The 10,985-nt window shown below is 35.5% G+C and overlaps 1 long non-coding RNA gene across 1 annotated transcript; it reads right to left on the reverse strand.

The window, feature by feature from the left end:
• Positions 1 to 224: 224 nt before the first annotated feature.
• On the reverse strand, positions 225 to 10,769 carry LOC142052146 (uncharacterized). Its single transcript, XR_012658737.1, has 3 exons — positions 10,563 to 10,769; positions 10,383 to 10,479; positions 225 to 3,239 (listed from the first exon to the last, which is right to left on the reverse strand). It is a non-coding gene; the product is annotated as an uncharacterized LOC142052146 (long non-coding RNA).
• Positions 10,770 to 10,985: the final 216 nt, after the last annotated feature.

Genomic DNA, 10,985 nt, shown 5'->3' on the forward strand with positions numbered 1-10,985 from the left:
TTGAGCAATTAGAGGGAATGATATCCTTCTTACATATCTACAGTAAGGCTGGATATAGATTTCATTATTCAGGCTTGTAAGACTTGAACAGCAGACAGATTCACTAGCTGAGTGCCTTGAGAGGATGAGTAGAAAAATAAAAATATTATAAGGACTCTGGTTATGATATATTAAAATATTAAATAATGAAACTAAAAGTTTCTATTGCTTTTCTTTTTTTTTTTCTAATAAAATTTTCTAATTCATAGGAACAGTGACATTTTTGATTGACTTTTCCTGTATGTATTTAAACCTTGTATGAGAAGGCATAAGGAAGGAAATGTTGACAGAGATCTACCTGTACTAAGACTCACAGCAAAGTATTTGTTTAACCTTGCTTTAATTTATGGGAGAGGGAGGGAGAGCAGGAAAAGGAAGAAAGCAGACTTGACACCTTGGGTCATTTTTTGTTTCTTCAGGGGTGGCCCAATAGAGCAATAAGTGTAGACATTTTTCAGTGGAAAAAAAAATAGTCTTTATTGTAAGTGGAAGACACGTGGGAGGAAATGAAAGCTAAAAAAAAAAAGTAGTACTTTCAATACCCTCATAGGACTGAACGAATTGAAGCAGATGGTGAGGGATGTGAATTTAGATGAGCTCTGTTCTGTTTGTGAACTCTAACATGGCTACAGACATGCTGAAGAAAACACAATAAAATTGAATATTAAACATTAATTTAGGTTGGCACATAATAGATACATCCACAAGTAATATCAGCTTTCACAGGCCAAAAAGGATTATGCCGTACAAATAGTTTACACATCTGATAGCTAGTGAGAAACCGTTGCTTCCTACCATTAGATTCTCTGAGAGGTATGTGCCTATTCAGCACCAAATTCAGGAGCACCTATTTAATTTTCAAAAGGTTTTGGCATCATAAAAATGCATTCATCACCTATTGATTCCCAGATTTCCAGCCTCATCATTTATATCAAGTATTCACTTTTAAAACACAATGGTAGTAAATGGGACCATACAGCTTTAAATAAGAAAGAAAATAAACGCCAAAACCCCCAAAACCTAATGTTTTACTGTATTGCTTGATGTGGGTTGGAGCAGTTTTTCAGGCATATTACGAACACTAACAAATTCATCAAGATGTCACGTCAGTATTTCTTACATTCTGTCTTTTTACATGTGTAGTTGTAACATGTTAAGCTCCAGGATCGTATATATTTCTGACTTTACTCCTCAGTCATCAGTGAGGTTAAAGGTGTACACTACCCAAAGACTTCAAGGTCTAACAGTGGACAGAGGTGTTGTCTGCATTTTACTGTGTAAAGAAAAAATTCACCTCAGTGCCCATAAATTCACCTGTCTGAATCCTACCTATTAAAACAAGATAGGTTTCACCTCAGAGGAGAGTACGCATCCACTTATTACCTTGTCTAATATAAGTTAGGAGGAGTGATCATGGAGGTTAGACACTGAACTTGGGATCTGGAGATTTGAACCTAGCTTCTTGCATAATTGTGAAGTTCTTTGTGTGCAGAATCCTTTCACACAACTCCTTATGTATTCTATGCTTACTATTTTAGTCCTGAAGCATAGTTAGCTCAAGGAAGGCAAGAGAGAAGATAAGCTGGATAAATATAGTCATAAATATTTCTGAGTGGGGAAAGTTATGGAGATTCACATGCTCTGTGAATGAGCTGGAGGAATTGTCTTAGACCAAAATGTCATTTGAACAGGACTGACCTAAAAAAATAGAAGACAATACATATAGTAAGGAGTGAACAGAAACAAATGCTTTTCAGTCAAGCAGACTAAAAGTAATCAACAGCAAAAAATGCCAATCTCTTCTGTAGTATAATTTGTCATTTTAATTTGTCTGAGAAGCAAAGAAGTGGCAAATGGTGAAAGTTATTTTAATAAAAAAAGCTCTCAAGAGAAACCAAAGATAAAATAAATTGTGAAGTCTGCATGGGGCAAATTTGAAGGATTGTTTATAAAACAGTGGATGTGATTAAGTAAGATGTAATGGAGACAGTCAAAACAAAATTGTAGATGCAAGGAATGCCTAACCAATCTCATAGAGAGCTCTCCAAAGAAGTCAGTAAATGTGCTAAGCATGACAATGCCCTCATGAGAGGCTTGTACATGAAATATATTAAATATCTTGTGCTGAAGTAAAACCGAAGGTGCATTAGAAGGTAGCTCAACAATGGAACTATTGCTTATATTGAAAAATGCATGTTAGGCGGAAGTGTTAAAGCAGGTGAAAGAATTAATTTTTTACACAACATGTAATTTATTTACAGAAGTCACTGGCCCTGGACATTGAGGGTGCTGGAAGTAACGAGCGGTTCTTAAAGGAAGTAAACTACTCTGGGGCTCCTGTGAACAGAGATGGAGTCTTCCAGAAAAAGGGAGGTCTTACCCAGGTGGGACTCTTTCCTTACATGCTTTTCCTGAGCACCTGCTCCTGGCCACTGTTGAAACAGCTGAAACAGCTTCTTTGGTCAAAGCCAGCATAAGTGGGTTATTAGCTGTGTATGTACAGTTACAGGGAAGATTAATGATTGCTAAATTGTTCTGTGAAACATCTCGGTTTCAATAAATGAGAAAGCAAAACAAGAGCACTCTTCAGTGACATTAGGCAGTGTCCTAGGAGCAAATTTTGAGGTCAGACACACCAGATTGTGCAGAGGAGCTCTACTCACAATTCAGAAGCAAATAGTACCTCTTACATGCAAACTCACCATACGAAATGGCACATCTTGCTACTTCATGATCATTTATACTAGAGCACAAGTATGCTTGTAAGAAATGCTGTGGTTTGGCCTGTTTTGTGCTCACTTACCTTTGCCATCTTTGCAACTTGTAGCTGTAGTTATAGTCTTTATTCTAGTCCTTCAGAACCATGAGACTAGAAAAATCATTCACATGACAGTTCTTGAGGTTTTGACTTCCTGTAATCTAGACCTTACAGATTTTAAAAACCCCAACTTTAAACTATAAAGATTTAGTCCAGAACTGGACCAATTTGAGGGTGGGCACCCTCACCCTTAAAAAAGTGGGAATTACTTTATACACAGGAAAATTGTGAAACCTACCAGCAGCATTAAACTAGAAATTTATATAATAGCTATCCAGGTCTCTGCAGAACAGTATGCTTGGAACAAAGATGAAAGTAGAAATATGATCAACTTACATCTTTTTCATGAGTCATTTCCCATCTTAGTGAGCGAGCTTTTTACCTAGAAAGACAAAAATGTTCTTGCTGAAAATGTCTATAAGAATGCGACCTTTTACTATGCATAGTTATTTTCTAGCATTAATCATATGGTCACGATCAGGGATGCTGAATGTAGCTTGAATTTTTCCTTTGTCTTTCTGTATCTCCCTGTAGTTTTGGGGTTTGCTTTTGTAATACAAATCATAAGTTTATTAGACATATTCTGACTGCTGGTGTCTGGAATAGATATACTGTAGGACTTTCCAGAGTTCATATGGGTTGCACAGTTGGTAGATACTCCTGGCATTTGACTTGTTGCCAGTGATGGTTTCTTCTGGTTTCTTGTTTCTGAATCTCAGCAGAAATGGAGTTTATAGCATAGGAGTCTGTTGCATAGATTAGGAAAGCTTTTTGCTTCATTTCAAGTCGACATAGAGTTTTAAGTATGTGAGGTTATATTTTAAGGAAAAATTGGCATTCTTTCACATGCTGTGTGAAAGAGTGTCATCTTGGGACATGCATTATATTACCTCATTAGTATGTTGTATAGGGGAAGAGGTAACTCCCAAAAAATTAATTGCACAAATAATAAAAAATTCTGCTGTAGTTAGACTAAACTTACAGATCAGGAGAATTCTGTGTTGATAATATATCTTGTAGTGTTGCCTATTAAACCTCCAAATATATTCCTTGCCTCTTCTTGTGTGCATGGAGTAGAACAAGTGACAGAAAGAACTTTTTCTTTTAAAAAAATTGTGTATAGCACCCATGACGGTATTTCAGTGCATGGTCATTGTTCCTGAGTAACTCCTGAGTATCTGCTCGATGGCCATCTTAATGCAGAAAAATGAATGGATAATGCCTATGATAGAAAATGTAAATAGGGACCGTTTGTTGCAGTGGATTGGACTAGTGGGATGGAAAATTACAATGTAAGAGGAGTCTAATTTTGTTTGGTTTAGTCTTACAGCGGGTTCCTCTAGATAACAAAAAACTGATTTTGTGTTTGTTTTGTTTTGTTTTTAAATAATTTTTCACTTTTAATTTCTGTAGTTGAATGCTAATAATTGAAAGAATGATTCATACCAAAAAAAGTTTCTGGAGGAGATGTCTATGCAGCAAATGAGAAGTTCGCTGACTTGCTAAAACTAAGCAGGCATCATTTGCTGTAGAAAATAAATACTTTTTCTCTCCAGCAACTATATACACCAAACTGCTGAAAACATGCGTTAGTGAGAAAGGCCACTGGCCGCAACAAGGTGTTGAACTTTCTGGTGCAAATAAATATACATGGGTAGTTTTTTTTTCCAAAGGAAGGTGTTTTACGATATAAGTGTTTTACCTTTACATGTATATGAAACAAGCAAATACAAATGAGAAGAAACACCATTGTTTTAATTATGTTTATGCAGAGTATGACTACAGGGCCTGATGAGCTGCTTCCTGTATGAAGAAAAAATCCAATTCATTCAATGTTGCTTTGAAATGAGAAGTTTTTCAGTTAAGACTCAACAGTGCAGTAACTTTTTTTTGCATGACTAAACCTAAATTTGTACAACACAGTAACATCATATGAGGTTGAGGATACTCTGAATGAGCAACCAGTTTTGCTGCCATTTGTGTCCCTCAGAATGCCTCCCAGCAGCAGTCTCTTTTAGGGCTTGTCAGAACTGCTCTCTCACAATGCCAGGAGAGGTGGACACCATCCTTTTCTCACACCACTGAAGTGGTACTGCTGTTTCATGTCACCCTTCCACAGGCTGAAATGATTGCTTAGGGAGCCAGTGCAGCTAATGGAAGTTTAAGCAGGTGCTGACATTTCTTATTTGAGTGCACTTGTTAATTAAATGTGAAATGAAAGCACATGTTGCAGCAATAATCCAACAGAAGACATGGCATTAAGCATTCTGCCAAATCCCGATCAGAGGAATGATAGGCCTGAAGTTATATGAGAAATACTAGATTTCAAAGAAAAAATTAAACTATTTTCCTAAAGAACATACATTTCCACAAATATATTATTTTATACATGTAATGTTGAAGACCATTTCTCCATTTCCTCCATTTTTTATCTCTGGAACAAACTAGATCAGATGAGGTTTGTGGTGGGGAGATGACAGGTTTGAAGCCTTAGCTGCCTCTTGGGAATTAGTGGTTATTGATATCATGTCAGGCCTTCTCCTTTTGCTGTGTTGCATTTCACAACTCAGCTGTCATTAATGATGGCAATATTTAGCCATATGTGCCTATTCAGTCTTGCTGCTAAACTGACAACAGGGAAGAACCTCTATTCTGATCTTGCACTCTCCTTTAGGGAACAGAACTGACGTCCTACCAGGGATCCCAGACACTGGTTCTTTGATGCACATGAGTTAAGTTGCATTGCCTGAGACCCAGGGGCTCCGGATGGGTGACTTTAGCCAATATTGTCTGCAGGCAAGAGAAGAATCTCATTGATTTTAATAGTGCACTGGAATTGTTCCTTGGCCCACAGTTTGGTCTTTGAAACAAATAAATGGAGTTGGAACGACTGGATTTATTTTAAGCTGTAAAATTGGTGTTAAATATATTTGAGGTTAACCATATGTTAATGACATTAAATGAAAGATTGAGTAAGTCAAATAAACGTAAATGATAGTTCTTGGAAGCATTTAACCTGTCTGTACCCATGACAAGAAAGTGAAAATTCTCAAGACCATTTTTGGTTTCTCTATATAAATTAGTTGAGTTTAATTGAATCCTTCAGAACTTGACTTTAGCATAGTTCACTGCTTTTAACTTCAGTTTATTAAATTTTTATGTCTTCCATATTCTATACGTTTAGTTTTCCAGTAAATGACCACAGTACAGTAGTTTCCCAGCAGTGATGTAATACTACAGAAATAGTCCAAGCTGAGTTCACTTCAAAGTGTTACATTTTTGTCTTTGTTTCTTGCCTTTCATTTATTTTTTCCTGCAGAAAAGGGTTTTGGGCTGTTTATAGTTTTTATAATAGGAAATGTATACAGAATATTGCTGTTTATAAACACCAGTAACTGCATAACTGATCCATTGCCTTACTCATTGGGTGTGAATTTAGAACCACCAGAATTCTTGCAGATTTTTAATATAATCAGGCTTTTTGACTAAAATGGTCTTTTTTTTCTGGTCTTCATTTTAAATGAAGGCTTAGATAAAAGCTAATTGCCTGAAACTCCATGATAAGACAAAAGGCAACACACTGTTATCATTCTCCCCAAGAAATAAATACACTGAGGAAGCTCAAGCTTTTGCGTCTGCTTTGAAACTGGTGGAAAACACTTATGGTATTGCTTAGTGCAGGACTGTGTGGATAAATTAAGCCAGAGGAATAACACATCTTTATTTTTCCAGAATTCTAGTTCACTTTCTGTTGGACACTGATTAAAGGACAGTGGTTATCAGCATCTATATATCAGTACAACAGGATTATCTCAGTATTTAAGAAGTCACATTCATTGCTTCTTTTCAGCCACACCCTGTCCTTCTCTAAACCACCCCCTCACACCGCACCTGGCCTGTATACCTCTTCTATCAGACACTAATTTTTTCTTCACTTTTTACAAAGGATTGAGTAAATAGTTAATGCATTGGTTGTGTAAAATTATAAATAAATGTAGAACTGAGCCCTGTTTATTGCAACACTTTCTCTGGGATGGGCAGAGACAGTTGTACCTAATGCCAAGAAAATGCCTGCTTTGGCTCAAGACTTTATTGTAAGCCATTCCCGAGCCAAGGACATTTTGAGGACTAGATCCAAGTCAGTATGGAGATGGCAGTGTATAATATTTTGTCAAATATGGAAACTTAACAGTTGAATTCACTTTATAATTATTTAGTGCATATACCTTGTCAAAGTATTAGGCTTCATTTTCATTTTAAAAGTACCTCAGTAGAAGAAGGAAGGAAAGAAATAATCAGAAATATTGTGACTGATCTTAAATTCTATTCCTGAAAAAATATTTTTGATGTGAATTGCCAGCTTGTACCATTTTTATTGCAATTTGTACCATTTCTGTTATAATTCTGGTTTGCCCAGCCCATCTGTCATTTTCCAAATGTATACGCAACGATAAAATGACAAATTTCACAAAAAATAAGAATAGTATCTCTTTGCTGAGTCCGCTGGTAATGATATATCACGCTGTTGAATAGCTCTCATCTATTTTTTTTTTAATTATTTCTTGAAATAATTTATTTATCATGTAAGTGGACTTGTTTAGTTTTCATATGTTCTTTTTTTAATGGGAAAACCAAATATAAATAGATAAGAAAAGAGCTGACATGCAAATCTCAGTATTAGTCTCTAGAGGTTAAGTAGAAAGATTTTAATAATTGCTATTTTGCAGTGCTGTCTTTTCTGTATTATTTTAAATTTAGATTCATGGTAAATTTTGGCCATCATATCATGAATTGGGATGAAGTTCTGTGTTCATTTCTCACTGGGAATCAAACTACAGTCTTGGTTTTATTGTGCCTAATCCAGAGCGGAAGTGAAAAAACAATGACTTCTGGTTTGAGGTTATTTGTAAGACCACTGACATGGATACAGATCTGGAACTCTGACACTGACTCATCTAATCTGTCTCCCTTTTTATCTGTAGAAATATAGATTGGTACAGTTCTAACACAGTGAATCAAGGAAGCATTTCTATCTGCAAGTATAAACCGTATATACATTATGTGTCATTCACAGGCTTCCTTTTCACGCCTTCTGGGTTTTTTTGGGGGTGCCAGGTGTTTCTTTTCCTGTGTTTGAATCTGGTAATCTCACAATATGGACTGTTCTACAAGTGTTCCAACAGACTTTGTATTCTTATTAAGCAAGTGCACTTGGGAAGTGCATCCACTTATCATGGATGAGTGGCCCTTAAGAACGGAAACCATATTTATCATATGACAACAATTACAAAATATTAAAATATTCCCTATTTTTGAGATAAGCACCACACATATTTCCAAAACCTCTTTATGGAATGCAAGTAATACCACCTCCATACTGAACCCTACTATCTTTTTCACTGTACGTTTCTGACCATCTCAGCAACATGCATGTTACTTTTCTGAGGTATCTTAGCATCTGTCCTAAAGGCAGTTTATGGAGTTGAATACCTTATTGTGGGAGGACTCAACACTGGCAGTATGAAGAATAACAAGATACTGTGTTTTGGCTGCACGGTCTTAATTCATTTCTTGAAGCCAAACTGTTTTCTCTGGTTGCTTTATACTAGCAACCACTAGCTGTTTGTAGTGTTCATAAAAATATATGTATTTATAATACTATTTTGTCCTGTCTTCCTAAAATGTGACTCTGTACCTGCATGAACATAGTTTTATACCACTTTTAAAATATCTCTTGGAAGCCAGATGCAGGTAGAAATCCTGCTTCTAGGATTGCGTTTTATATGAAAGAACATAACATATTATGAAATTCCAGATGTTTTATCCACTAAAATAACACCAGCATTTGTTTCATTAACTAGTTGTGCTTTGTATCAAATTGTTGATTGTTAATGAAGTGCTAGCATATGCTAACTGCAATTAAGCATGTAAGTACTGGCAAATGATTAATATCTTTTAAAATGTTTTGTCTTTTAAGTTAATTATGTTACCTTTAGGACTTTAAAAATCACGGCAGTAACCTGTTTTACAGTATTGTTGGTATCCCTTTCCCATTTGTATTCAGAAATGAAAGAACATAGCAAAATGCTGTTTTATACATTATCTACCTGGCTTTAAAGGTCCTAGTTTTTCTAGACCTCTGGAAAGTTTCTAACTCATTAATATAATAAAATAAGTACTTAGTTACATTATTGAAAAAAACCAAACCAAAAAAAAAAAAAACAACCCAAACAAACAAACAAAAAAAACTAAACAGGGTTTCTTCAGCAGGATCTATCCTAACCATTGGGAAATAATTTAAGATCATGAGAAGTTAACATTTACCTCAGTGCAGAGTCACGTGAAACATCTTTCAGCAGATTGGTCAGTTGAACTTTGCTAAAAATACAAGGACTCCCTTTGTGCTCTATTTGCCTTTCATATATAAATTTTCAGTGACCTGCTGTTGGATATTGAACTTAATATAAAATATAGTTGTCAGTTATATACAGAGGTAGATAAAGTTATTAATATTCAAAAAGAGTTTTGTCCTTCAGCCCAGTGGAACTGGGCTGACAAAATTACCTGAAGTTGGGCGTAATGACAACTGTCCATGTTTTATGCAAACTACTGGTGTGAAACCCATGTTAACTCAACAGAACAAGTCATGTTTTTCATATTCTGTTAGCATTTCCTAGCCCTTCACTTTCTGGTTGGAAAGAAAGTTTATACAATAAGTCATGCTTAGTCTGTTTTATTTCCTTTTTTCACAAATCAGGTTGGAATATTTTTAATATTTTAATATTTTAATATTTTTAATACCCAAATCAATATTTACTAAAAATAACCTGATTGCTATTTTAATTTTCCTATTATGTACATGGGATGTATCAGGGACATTGCAAGTGGTACATTTTTACTCTTAAGGAGAGAAAAGAGAATAGATATTCTAAGAGGATTTTCAATTTAGCTTCCTTCATCTTAAATTGGTTTGCACAATTCTTCTGATTTCAGTTTAAAGCAAAATTTGAACAAAAATAGAACTTTTGAAATCTGAGACCTAGAGCACATCACTGAAACAAATTTATTTCTATATTGCATTTTATCACAAATATAAGCATAACTTAACCATTGCCAGTTTGATAGCCCATAAGTGAAAACACTACCAGAACACTAATTCAAGCACTTGGAAATATTTATGCACTGTCATATTTCAGTGAACTATCTACAAATTAATAAGCATTAATGTGGTGTAACTTTAACAGAAAAAGATGTGTTCTTAGCAGAAGATGTCCAACTATTTTCTTTGTAATTTGATTCTTTCTGCAGAGAATTTATCAATTAGTAATTTTACTGCATACTAAGTAAAGAGAGAGTATTTTTGTTTCATGACATTTAGGTAGGACATCTAAAAGTTTATGCTAACCTTGCTACTGTTCGTACCTTATGATGGCTGGCAGAGCCTACGCTCTCAGAAATAGAAATTGAACTATAACATTAGGACTCAACAAACAGAAATAGCATTATCTTTGGCTTGAAAAATTACCTTTCTGTGAATGGGAGGGTTTCTTACTCAAAAGCTGGTGGTGACCAGGAACCACAAAATGAAGAGCCAAATCTCCAGCAAATCCACAAGACACCCTCTAATACAAACAGAAGCAACCACAATTAGAAGGGTAAATAACACATATTAGAGAGCACGGAGTAGCATGATTTCAACACCCACCTTTATGTTTAATTTCTTGCTGTGACACATGTTTCAGCTAGTAGAAAACCATTTATAAACAACAGAATGATATTCTAATGCAATATATAAATCTGCAAAGTGGGTTCTCAACTATGAAACTGCCAAATAAAAACAATTATGATAAATCACCTGAGAAAAAATCCTGGAGTGAACTCCTGGCCCTGATCTCAGACAGTGGCAGGAGTCCCATTGACGTCAGCAGAGAATGATATTACCTCTGCTTTTCAGCCTGCCTGATGGGAGGAGCATCACCAGATGCAACTTTCATTGTCATATCAGATGTCACTTAAAACTTCTGTAGCAAGTGCTGGTTTTTGTGTGATTCATTTCAAACAAGATCTGATGTGGAGTACTCAGAGGTCTCCTCTCACCCAGTATGGGTTTCCCTTTGGTGAGAGATTT

The sequence above is a fragment of the Phalacrocorax aristotelis genome, chromosome 1, assembly GCF_949628215.1.
Source record: "Phalacrocorax aristotelis chromosome 1, bGulAri2.1, whole genome shotgun sequence".
NCBI lineage: Eukaryota > Metazoa > Chordata > Aves > Suliformes > Phalacrocoracidae > Phalacrocorax > Phalacrocorax aristotelis.